Genomic DNA, 13,108 nt, shown 5'->3' with positions numbered 1-13,108 from the left:
TTCTTTTTCTTTTTTTTACTTCTACTAACAGTTGATCAATACTGGAACCTCCTCATTTATCATCCTCAGGCACTTGAGCGACTGCCCGGATAATAAAGCCATCACTGTTTCCTTCCAGTAGGTTAATTAAGATGTTTTCTATTTTGTATTATAATAACAAAAAATAAGATATGAAGTAAAAAAAAAAGAACAAAAAAAACTGAAATGGTAATTTTGTATATTTTTTTGTCAATTGTATATCCCAAACCCCAAAAATACTTAAAAGAAAGCCCATTTGGAATTAAACGTTTATCAGATGTTTCCCAGAACTAGCAACACTTGGTGGGTCATTACAATTGTGTGTAAGTGGGTTACTGAATTAAAGCCTCCTGGACTTGACAGCTCTTTGCTTGGCCACACTACTTTTGTTTCAAAATAACATTGTCTTCTTTTCACACAGTTACAATTTGCCATGCATTTTGATAGAACCATGAATATGTAACATATTTGCAGCTCAAAAGGATAGTTGAAATGAGATATTGTTTATTCAAAAAGTTAAAACAAGTTAGAGTAAATGACACAAATATCATCATAGTGCATGGGTACATTGATAAAACACAGTAAGGCCAAAATATGAATCCATTGGGCTTTGCAGATATGGAAAAACAAGGTAATTGCAGTGAAGTGAATTATACGCCTGTGAAATAAAGAGATACTTTTTAAAATTCAAAGTAACATCTGTCTTTTCATGCACCACAGATCAGATGGTGTTTCAATGTATGGTTGAACTATAAAAGCAAAGACTATAGAGATATACGAGGATATGAAAACATACAACTGCAGTTTAGGGAGATTTTAAAGTTGATTGATCTGTTTTTTTGAAAAGGCTAAATGAGGGTAGGGTTGCTGTACACACTCTCCCCTCTGTGTTTTCTAACATCATTATGGCAATACAGATCACTGGCTGTACGTAACTTGAGCCCAACCATTTGGTAAACATCCCCGCTTTGTCTGAAGAATAAAAACCTTCTGAGGAAGAAATCATTGAATTAGATTTGCTCTCCATCCGGCCGCACTATCTTTTAACTCAACACCACCAAGGCCTAGTGTTTGAAACAGCAGGAGATCATTGTTATCATTACATTTTACATAGATCATATACTTTTTGTGTCTTTGTGTAACAGTGCATTAGTTGTGAGATACCCATAACAATATCCTTGCTCTTACGCTAGTCACATTCTGCTGCCACGTCTTAATTTCTCAGGAACAGACAGTGCAGCAGAAACTTTTGACACTGCATTCAACAGAACTGTTGAATCAGAAGATAAGATTTGTATTCATAAGATATGTACCAGTCGCATTATAACACCCCATTGACTACAACTGCTTTCGAAAATACCCATAACTTTAGACATACACTGGGGAGAAAATACCCTTTGAGTGGACAGACTCAGTTGAGCTAATCTGACAGTACATGCAGTATGATGTCAGGAAAAGTGTTGAGTTGCCACTTGTGTCGACTGTGGGAGGAAGCCAGAGAACCCAGAGAGAACATGCAGAACAGGGCCGTCCAGCCCGGGAATCAAACCCAGGCCCCTCTTGTTGTGAAGTGTCAGTGCTAGCCACCACACCACCGTGTCCCACAAATCATAACCTTTAAGATATTTCAGTTTGGACCGAGGTGGTAGACTGACCCACAAACTGACAGATTGCCATTGCCTTCAAGTTCAAAATGTTGAAGTCCCAGAAAAGATCAACAGATCGATTTCAACTTTTGTGTTTATTACTCCTCTGGAAATGAATCAAAAGATTATATTTGAACTGTTGAAAACCATTGAAGCTTCAAATAAATTGTTGGAGGGTATGTACAGTATTTATGTTATGCTATTGATAAATAAATATTTTGATATGTTAAAAGTTCTTGTCTTGTGACAATTGAGTCACAGGTAGTTCAGGAAAAAGGGAAAGGAAGACAGTAAAAGGGCTACTATAATGTGAGATCACTCTTGCACATATTAACCTTACAAACGGCAAAGTAGTTAAATGGAGCATCAAGGATGATTTCAAACAGAAACCATACATTTGTAACATAATGTCAATATTTGACTAGAACTGATGAATTCATTGTAAGTGCAAAATTTTGTTAAAATGACTGCAGCTTATGCTAGCATCAGCTCCCGCTGTGGAATCACATTGATAAGGTGACCTTTCATAGTCTTTTTATTAAACGTCAACTGAGCTCAATGGGAGACTGATGTTATTTGTTGCTTTACCTGAGACGGAATAGAGTTTTTGAAAGTCCTGTGCTAATAAATATTCAGCTGGTGACATTTCAGAGCTGATGCCAGGCAGCCAGAAATCCATCATATAATGTGGCTGACTCCATAACAATATGGCCCAACAAATTATTGTTCAGTCTAAAGGTGAGTTAAGACGATCCAATATTGAGAATTATGCAAACAACATCAGCAAAATAACATTAATCTAAAAAGGAGAAAAGGTTAGAATTTATTTTGTCTGAGGCAAGCAGATTTATTATTCGGAGGTGAGCAGATTTGAGCTGCATTAATCACGTTTATCTATGAAACTTAGCACCCTATAATGGTCCCCTCCGTTGTGTGTTTGCACTTGACCACATCAGCGATGATTTACTTCACTCAGATATGCTGCTCATATCTTTATGTGGCTTTTATTTGGATACATTTCACAATACTTTGTCATCATTGCTGCTCATGACTGAATTGGCATGGCATCCTATTATCACTATAAATGTCAATGGGCAATAGTCAGCAGACTGAATCAGGTCTCTGGTCACGTTGCATAAAGATGTTCTAAATCTCACCTCTCATAGACAGAGTGTGTTGAGAGATGCAAATTACATTCAAACACACCCACCAAAATCTGAATGAACACTTGGGACAAATGTCGGTGTCATCAAGCAGTGCAGAGTTGTCAGTTGAGGTATCAGCACAAGGGCAGATAATAAATGTTGTGATTTGTAGCAGAACGGAGTATGAGAGTACTGCAGCAATAATAACATATTTTATGTTGAGTCGGGGAAAGGCAATGGGATGGCTGTGCACAAGGTTGTGTGTTTGTGCGAGTGTGCATGTCATTTTCATTTTCCATTGAGTATTTTGAGCTTTGACAATATTATACGTAAATCAGGTGGGCGTGCTTCACCGTGTGTTGGTTCACTGCACTCTGGAGTGCCCTTCTCTTTTAGATGAGGGCACCAGATGGGGAACCCTGGAGCCTGACTAACTGCCCAGTCTATGTAGCATCAACACCTTTAGATAGTCAAAACACATTACTTTATCACCCTGACAAACTACTGACTCACCGGACACGTAACAAATTCCAGTGGGTGACTAGATGTGGCTTGATAGGTTTACACCACAGAACCTCTGCACTGCCTTCAACCTACACTCTTGTTGTGAAAGTAGCTTCAGCAGAACATGGGTGATTCTTGGCTCTGTAAAGACGTCTTTTAGTTTCACATATAAGTTATTATAAAAATTAGAATGCCACAGAATGTAAATTAATCCTCAGATCAATAATGTGATTAGAGACATCATCTTAGATTTTGGATATTGTAATATCGCATAAGTGCCTTTTTCTGGGTTTAAAAGCTGCTTTACAGTAAGTAATGTAATTTTCTGAACTTACCAAACTGTTTTAGCTGTTCTCTTAGTTGACTTTACCCATTAAAACATTATATCCACATTACTGATGACTATTTATCAAAAACCTCATTGTGTAAATATTTTGACCCTACAATATCGTTGTAATATTGATAGAGGAATTGGGTCAAAAATATTGTGATATTTGATTTCCTCCATTTCGCCCGGTCCTATTTCAGATCAACGCAGGCTTAAATTGCAGACACGTTTCACATATTTCACAAGTGCTATTAGCATCCATATAGTCTTGTTTTTAAACCATCTTCATCTATTTTGTAAACACCTTTAACCAGCAGCCCATACATATGGTAATATTGTCTTGGATAAGATCATCAGCTTAAATTGTGTCCACCCCAATAATTACATTTAAAGTAGTAAACATATGCTTCCTCTGCACAAAGCTACATCAGTTCTGCAGGTAAGAGGCTGTTTCTACAACAACTCTTCATAATGTAGTCCCCCCCCCACACACACACACACACACTGTTAAAGTACCATACAACGACTACCAAAGAAGTTAAGTTAGTAACCACAGCCTGTCCATTTACACTGTGCACTATTGACTGTGCTTTTCACCGCGTACCATTCCTTAAAGGGCAGCATAGAGGATCATGACAGTATCTCACCTTTCTCTTACAGTAGCTTACAAATTACCTTTTCAATAAAAGTGCAGCAAAAAATGTGTATATTTGCACTATATTATCTGAATAATAGTTATAAAAACGATTTGTCGCTGCTGTTCTTGTACTGTCATTCACTTAATATTGGTGTACATCAAGTCCTGTGTACAAACAACTTTAGAATCCGAGTTAATCCATAAACTCTATGTAAATTCTGGCTCCATGTCATAGTTTAAAATGTCAGTGCATGCAGCTGTGAGATTAATTTACATTTGACCTTTACACAAAGCAGTCAACTCTTCCATGATAAAAACTGATGGTACAAAAATGACTGATGTTTCCTTGGCGATATAAGTGCAGTGGAAATAGACACGACACTTGTTAACATCTGGGTAATATTTGATGTTACTCACTCATCAAAATATTAAATTAGTGTGCATGACCTCAGAATACAGTGTGCTCCAGTACATACTATCTATAAAACAGGTGTATCTCCTTTATGTTGTCAAACACATGGTATCTGTTCTATCAGACATTTCTAGACAAACTTATCTTGTCTGACGTATTGCGGTGAGTTTGCCAAACTATATTTCACTTCTCTCACTTCCTACCCCATATTCTTTCATCTCCTGGGGTGGCCACTAAATATAAGGAAAAATTATTCATCCTCAGACAATGAGCCAAAACTTGTCTCCATGGTTACCAGGTGTGCTAGGGATAATGTCAATAGCTAGCTGGTGTCTTACCTCTAAGCTGTCTTAATGGTGTGATCCCTCACTTTCTGTCTGCATATCTCAGCTTCCAACCACCTAGTGCAGGGTGCAGTGGTTTGGGTGTTCACTGCGGTAGATCATGGAAGCCACTGTGGTATCGATCAGGTAGACACGTCCAGAGTGTAACCGTGCATATCGGTTGTATGATGACTTATTACTCTGTACGGATGGAGCCTCGGGGAGGGAGTCTGTTCAAAAAAAGATTAAGGATGGTAAATGAGCTTTGTTCACAATCTATAGTGCTCCCTGTATCTCTATATCTGCATTATCTACTGCAATATCCATTAACCTCTACCCTTATGTGCACACACACACACACACACACACACACACACACACACACACACACACACACACACACACACACACACACACACACACACACACACACACACCCTGATCTGTGGTTTCTCTCAAGTGGTTATTAGTCTTCCCCCAGGGCAAACGGCATATAGAGGCACATTATATCAGAGTGCTTGTTAGGTTTGCAAAATCTTTTTGTGTATTGGAAAAAGGGACAAACAATGAACTCAGTCACTGCAACGTTGTGAACAAAACATGGCTGACAAAAGCAAGGAGGCCTTAGGGCATTGTGAATCTCTTAAGCTTAAGTTGTCACAGAAACTGCATTTGGCTCTTCAAAGACTCAAAAATGATTAGACATAAATATGTTAAACAGGCAGGACGAAAGGCATTGCACACGTGCAGAATAGAGGATTAAAATAAACAGTTAATAGCCTTTAAAAAACAATGGATTCAAAAATTAGCAAGAATAAAAATTAACCAAACAAGTAGGTTCGGAAAACAAGCCGTGGCCTCGAGCATCATACACCACCATCATGCAGCTGAAGACCAATTCATGATCAACAAGTAGACTGGCAGGTAGCTTAACAGACAGGTGCGTAGGACAGCAGCCACTTAGCCTAACAATCAGAAACTTTCACATGATGATGACGACTGCAACAGAAACCCACAGATGGCTCATTTATATCAAATAATACAATTTTTTGACTCCTTGTTCCAGACCTAACAGCTAAAATTAGAATAGTGCAACTTCCTATTGAGAATAAAAGACCTCTTCACTTCATGGCTTGATTAAGTTTTTTACCTAATCCAATATTGATTCACTGAAACAAGTTTAGCACACCTTGTCTGCATATAACTAGCAAAACCAGAGGAATGTGTCATCATTAAGGCCATATTATTGTAATAATTGACTAAAGCTTTCAGTAATTGACATTTTGACTATAATAAGTCAGCTTGGTTGACCAGAGGGCCAAGGTTTGAAAAATCATGTATTAATAAAAACTGCAGCCATTTGTTTACTGAGTTACTCCGCTCATAACAAATAGTTTATATTAGAGCCAAGCTGGTGCCGTGGTGGACCGCAGTGACAGCTTTGCTACAGAATTGGCATGTAACAACTAGGTACCCTCACTGTTGCCACTTAATGCAATAATATTGTAATGAAGCATATATATGTTAAATGTAACATGGTTCATAACAATAGTTATACAATTGATAATTATTCATACAGCCACCTAACAATGTTTTTTTTGTCTTGCTTGGAGCTACAGTATATTGATATCAGGCAGTATCATAAACATCAAGAGCTGGTAAAGTTTTGAATAGGATCTGGTTAGACATGCGTTAAGCTAATAAAAATGGCCCAGGCTTACTGGTGTAAGGAGTCTTGATGAGCAACTAGGCGTTGCAAGCACAAATCGTAGACTGTCTGACTGTCAACAGAATGCGCATGCATCCCACCAAAATGCTACTTTAGCTGTGCAAAATGCTGCCATCCACCATGTGCTCTGCTAAGCTAATGCCCAATTGTCTCTGAAAGATCAAGTTGTCCTCTGGGGAACAAAGCTGTTTGAGATCCAACTACCCATCTGTGTGTATGTCTGCTTAAGTGTGTGAGTGTGTGTGTAAGACAGGAACATCCTGAGCCAGACCTCCATTACTTCAGTATAGTGCCTGCAGTTTCCCAGGCCAGTCATCCATTAAGCCCCTGATTGCTGCAGGAGGCCCTGGTTACACACTGTGCTGACACCCTGGTGCCAAAAACAGCAGGCTGATCTCGACCATCTTCACAAAGCCATAACTGCTTTTTATTCTCTCACTATCTGTTAAGTTTTAGCATAAGTGTCTTATTTTTGTCCCTGCATTATATTGCACTTCGGTATGCACAAAAGAAGTGCAAAGCAGGAAAACTGATTGATTTCAAAGCTGCTTACTTATCTGCAATAACGCAGACAAGCTGAGCTAAACTGATGACATGTTTAATTAAGAAGGAACTGTGGTTTAGAGGATCAGTAATGGGAAATGTTTCGCGGATGTTAAGAATTTAAGTTTAGAAGCATGTTTAGGATGATTAAAAACACACCTTGAGGAATGTATTAAATATTACAATGTATTAAAATGTCACAGGATATTGATTTGTGGAATGTATTATATGTTTACAGTATATTTATTTGAAGAAGATAGTATATGTGTATCATGTGTTTACCTATTGGATGTATGAACTAAATGTATAGTGATGAGCTGTGAGGGAGGATTTTGAGAGAGGCTTTACAGATACTACCGTGACCATATGGTGATGAGTTTCAAGAGGCCGACTACAGGAATGCTAAAAGGTGTGAACACAGCAGGGGAAGGACAAGCAGAGATGTTGAGGAACACAGCCCTATGGAACGAGGGGCGGACCAGGCCAAGGAGGTCAACCGAGAGTGGACACTGTCCGAAGCCAGGAGGGGACAGTTGGATTTCAGCCAATCACAGAGCTGATAATGGACTTTTACAGTTTCAGGAGGAAACTGTAGAGTATAAGACATTGTTGCCGAGGAGTTCTCTGGAGTTATCGACGCTGCCATTTTTCAGTAAACCAGGGGACTGGGCGGCTGGGTGGAGCGTGTTTTAACTCTGATCTGCGGAACATATTCTATTGATAGTGTACTTCAGTTTGTAATTGTTTAACTTCTGTTAGTTATTAAATATTTTTGATTGTAAATCGGAACCAGCTGGTTATTTGATACAACTCTGTTGACGAAAAGTACAGTAGAGAGCGTGAGCTGCGGCCTTCCATAGCGAGAGAGGTAGAATCCCAACACGGAACAAACTACATTACAACTTGAACCCTTCTTCAATAAGGTTTTATGTAGTTTGTGAATAAAATAAATAAGAACTGTAATAATCAAACTGCTATGGTTGCATGGAACTACACTGAAATATTTAAAGCAGGGGTTGTATGATATAATGTTAAATTGATAATTTTAAATCCCTGTCCCAATGGTATACAAGACAGCTGAGGGCTTGAACGCCAATTACTGACCATTATCTTCTGTTGTACACATAAAAACTCATCTATGCAACATCATCTTTTTCCTACGAATCATATCCCCATCTGCCAAATCCTACTTCTCTGCTCCCTCTGGCAATGAAATCCTGGGTTGCACTTTGCAAGAAGGGACACAAACTCCTAAATAGTTTCCCTAAAACGTGTAAGGCCCAATTTAGGAACTACCTACTGATAAATGAATAGCTAACAAACCAACAGCTGATTGGTAATAAATACGTTTCTGATTTTGTTCTTTTTGTTCCTTACAATTTTTTTGGTAATGCCTCAGGCATTGTACAACTTATTGTACCTCATTCTGAAGTATAATCTGCTGTTTGAATTTTTCCATGCACTTCAGGTGCTTTGTGTAATTTGTAGTAACAATTTGCAACACAATGTTTTGATGTGCGCTTTGAACTACATGCTTGACACTGCCTTTCATCTCTGTTTCAACTTCTATATTAGCTGGAACAGAGGAACTCTGCATTCACGTTTCTAATTGTGTCTGTTAAATCAAAACTCACCACAGCAACACTTGGAACTGTCATCCACATTGCTGAATTTACAATAAAGCAAATGTCCCCCCCCCCCCCTTCCTGGGCTGCATCCACAGCAATAAATTATCTCTGACAGGGCTACAATTTAGGCTTTCCCCACCTGAAAATCTGTAGCTCTGCCACATGTTAACTGTCAAGAATTACATTCAATGACAGCTCAGACAAGTCGTCCCCCCCACCACTAACAATTTGGTGCATGATGTCCTACAAGAACCATATTAACTTTATGTGTCAAATTCAATAAATGTGCAGTAAATTACCTTGGTTGCATTAGCGCAGAAAAATATTACTCGATCACATGGCACCACATTCCAAATTGAAAGAGAGGACAATGGGAAATAATATAAAGCAATGAGGATGCACACATTACATACTGTATACATTCAGCATTCAATTTCTATGTGCATTTAAGCAGCATTGCCATGTACAGTATAAAGGCTGCAGCCAATGCAGAGCAGGCGGACTGAACAGAATGACATCCAGGAAATGAATTATGAGCATGACAGCAACATGGAAATTATTATGAGTGGTAGAAAAGCATGTGCTTATATGGTTGTGAGTGTGTGTTTGTAAGAGATATCTGGAGTGTGTGAGACACGACACTGCCATCTGCAATGACTGGCTAGTGTTTTTATGGCAGAGGACGGAGAGATGTTAGTGCCAGACCGATTAGAGCTAAACACGGCTACATAGCCATAAGATGTAGTCACTAGTCCATCACCACAAATACTGGACTGAAAATCCATCTGACAATTAGCACACGACCCCTACATAATTTCTCTGAAGGCCTTTAATTATATGCAGTGAGCTGATGCATAATAAATGTTATGAAGAAAGAATAAATAATGTTCTCTTTGTAATGTTCACATCCTGCATACGCATCTTTTAAATTTGCAGTTCTCTTATCTGCATATATGTGTTATCATAGAAATGTGTTAATTATGAGATATCTCTGAAACCAAAAGGATTCTTACTAATTAGCACCTTAGACCATATTGTATTGTAGTCAGTGTTGTTGTATTTTTATGCTGTAACAAACCAACATTATTCCCCACGGAGACCATTATGTTTTTCATCCAATCTGAGTATCAGTTCTCAAAAGCAAAACATAATTGAATGGCTGTAATGCACCAAAATGCTCTATCTGTCAAGCAAATGTTTTAAGAGAATCATTGTGTCAATGTGGAGAAATGTCCTGGCAAGTTGAAAAAGGCAGACTTATTAAGGAATGAAGCTCTTAATCAACCTTTTTCCACTTTTAAATGCCACTGGCACCCTGCAGAGGAGACTGCCCTTTTCTTTCACTTCTAAAGGCAGTTGTGTAATTAAAAGTTGTTTTGTAGGGCAATTTTGGCAGGTTTAGACTATGGCCACAAAAAGCATGCCCAACTTAGTTTTCACTGATTAGACAGAACTGTCTTGAACATAAACCTTTGAGAAAAAAGCTCCTTGCTACATAACAAAGATACCCACTAAACAGATTAGTATTGATTTCACAAAGGCTATCCGCTCTCAAATTAATCTGCTGAGTCAGGTAAGTACAAAAACATCAGTGATGCAAATGTTGCAACTCCTATTGATTTTCTTCATCTAACTACAAAGCAAGGAATCTCTGTCTGCATGTGTGTGTGTGTGTGTGTGTGTGTGTGTGTGTGTGTGTGTGTGTGTGTGTGTGTGTGTGTGTTCTTCACATATTTCAAGAACTGTTCATCTGATCTACTTCACAGCTTGTGGGTGTATTGCTGGGGACCTTGGACAGTGCCTTGTGGAAATTGGTCCAATTTGGACACGCGACACAGTCAAAAGTTGAGTATGTTGCCTCTAGCGGGCCACTCAGTTTTGCTGCTGGATGCTGGATAGACCAAAGTTACAGACAAACTTTTCTTCACTTCTCTGGAGCAGTTCTTGACAATGCTGCAAGCAGCACTTCTGGGGACCAAATAATCGGCCTGCTCCGAACGGCCACACCCTACAAACGGCCACGCCCTGAACAGGCACTGCACTAGTTTAACATAAATTGAATGATCATGTGCATTGGATGAATTCTGCAACCCTTAGGCTTAAAGGCACCTTCCTTAATCCAGTGTATAAACTGACAACAATTTATAACTTTGGCTTCAAAATACCTACATACCTTATTAGAGATGCCAATCATGCACATCCCGGACTGATTGAGGTACAAGTTATTTTGGCAGAAACTCTGATTTTCCTTGTCTAAATATAGTTGGCTATGTCTGGAAGTGTGTGAGTGACAGAACAAGGGGATTGAGGGGTAATCATGGGCACTCTAATTAGTGCTTTAGGCCTCATTTTCTGTAGTGTAGGCAGCTGAGGCACAAATAGATGCATGGCTCATGCTTAATCGCATTCACATACACACACAAATACATAATATCCATGCAAAAAAAACAATAATGGATCAATTTGTGAGTTGCCACTGCTTCTCAAAACCTCTGAGAGCTATCCGCCATATAAAACGGTTTTAGTTATTTGTATTGATTCTGTAATTGTTTTTGCTCTTGGTAAACCTTTAGAGAATTTGAGAATCAGCAAAACACAGGTAAAGCTACCCTAATACTATTACCTTTGACTGCGATGGGAGGCTGGTTTAACTGTCAGTCGCACGTTCAATTCCAATCTTTGAGGAAAGACACGTGTGACAGAAAGATGGTAAATGACAAATTGGATGCAGACTTGTGAAGATGAACAGAGACAGGAGAGGAGAGTGCTGCTAAATCTAGAAAGCCGTGGCAACGCATCAGTGAGGAAACTTGACAAAAGGGGGAGAAAAGAAGGAGAGGAGCTGGAAAGGCGATGATGGTGGGGGATAAAGCGACTGCAAAAGAAACAAAACATACCATATAAAAATCACATTTTGTACATTGCAAACACATTTGTGTAACTTGTGTTACAGTATATGATTAAAGACTGCGATGAGGCTGAAACAAAGGATGCTGCTAATTATCTGTCTGACGTGTGGATTCGTCGCCAAGACTGCACACATACAAACACATACACACACACCACAACCTCTCCACATTTCCACCACCCTTCTTGATGTCTGACTGCTGCCTTCTGTTTCCTTCTCTTGCCTGTCTTCTCTGCTTACACTATCTTCAGTTTACGCTGCCTAAGCTTCACATTGTTTTTCGTCAATCTTCTCGTTACTTTAGGCTATTCATGCATCTTTTTCCGAACCGGTCGGGAGATCTTCCTAGCAACATCCAATCCATTCTGAGTGAAGCATGTAATTAAAATGGATGCTTGTCTGCTCTTGGCTGCTGCCCTTTAATGTGCTTCTATCTGACATCACATTGACAACCCTTCTACTTCTGCCTGCTACCTGAGCACCATCCTATCTGTAGAAATGTGCTGTTGACTACAGATTTTAAATATACACTGTATATGAGAAGTCGGGGCTACCCCGTTAATAAATATCTTTTTGTACAGCGAAGATTTGTCAGCCATCGAGGGCGTACATAAGAGTACATTACTAATGAAATATGTTTTTTGAATGAATCCACAAAAATAAATAGTGTCTTTTTATTTCCTAAACCCACAGTGCAAACATCTAACAAAATGATTCTGTCATGCATCATTTCATGTTGGTTACTGCATGTGAGTTTTAATGATACACTGTATATGTATCTGGCCTCCCACTTGATCTGTGATTCATTTTGTTTGAGCTCAGTGTGCCACCAGGATAATGACTTGTTTCCTGAAGATTATTTAGGGAATCCATCAACAACAGGAAGGTTAAATACATCAATCAGAATGTGGGGCAGTGTGGTATATCTGGGAGTTACTGTATACAAAAAACATGCCATGTAACTGTGTCTTTGGCACTTTGCTTATCATGCCCTCTCATTGTCAACACAGCCCCTCAGCTCAAATTTAATTACAATTCAGTATGCTGGAGATTATGTAAAGTAAGAAAACATTTGAAGAGTGACTCAGGGGATTTGTCTCCTGAGGTCTCTTTGCAATAGTTTTCGCAGATGATTTTTCATCATCATGTTTGATGATAAATTAAGGAGGACTAACTTTTTGTTAAGGTTATCTGTTTAGTATGGATCATCATGGTTATGTGCCCAATTATGGTACATCAGTGTGATACTTATATACAATACATCACATAACTAATACAAATATAATT

The sequence above is a fragment of the Cebidichthys violaceus genome, unplaced genomic scaffold (genome assembly GCF_023349555.1).
Source record: "Cebidichthys violaceus isolate CVI_PGR_0920_01 unplaced genomic scaffold, fCebVio1.0.p SCAF_20, whole genome shotgun sequence".
NCBI classification, from domain to species: Eukaryota; Metazoa; Chordata; class Actinopteri; order Perciformes; family Stichaeidae; genus Cebidichthys; species Cebidichthys violaceus.
Note: the sequence above shows the minus strand (reverse complement) of the source record.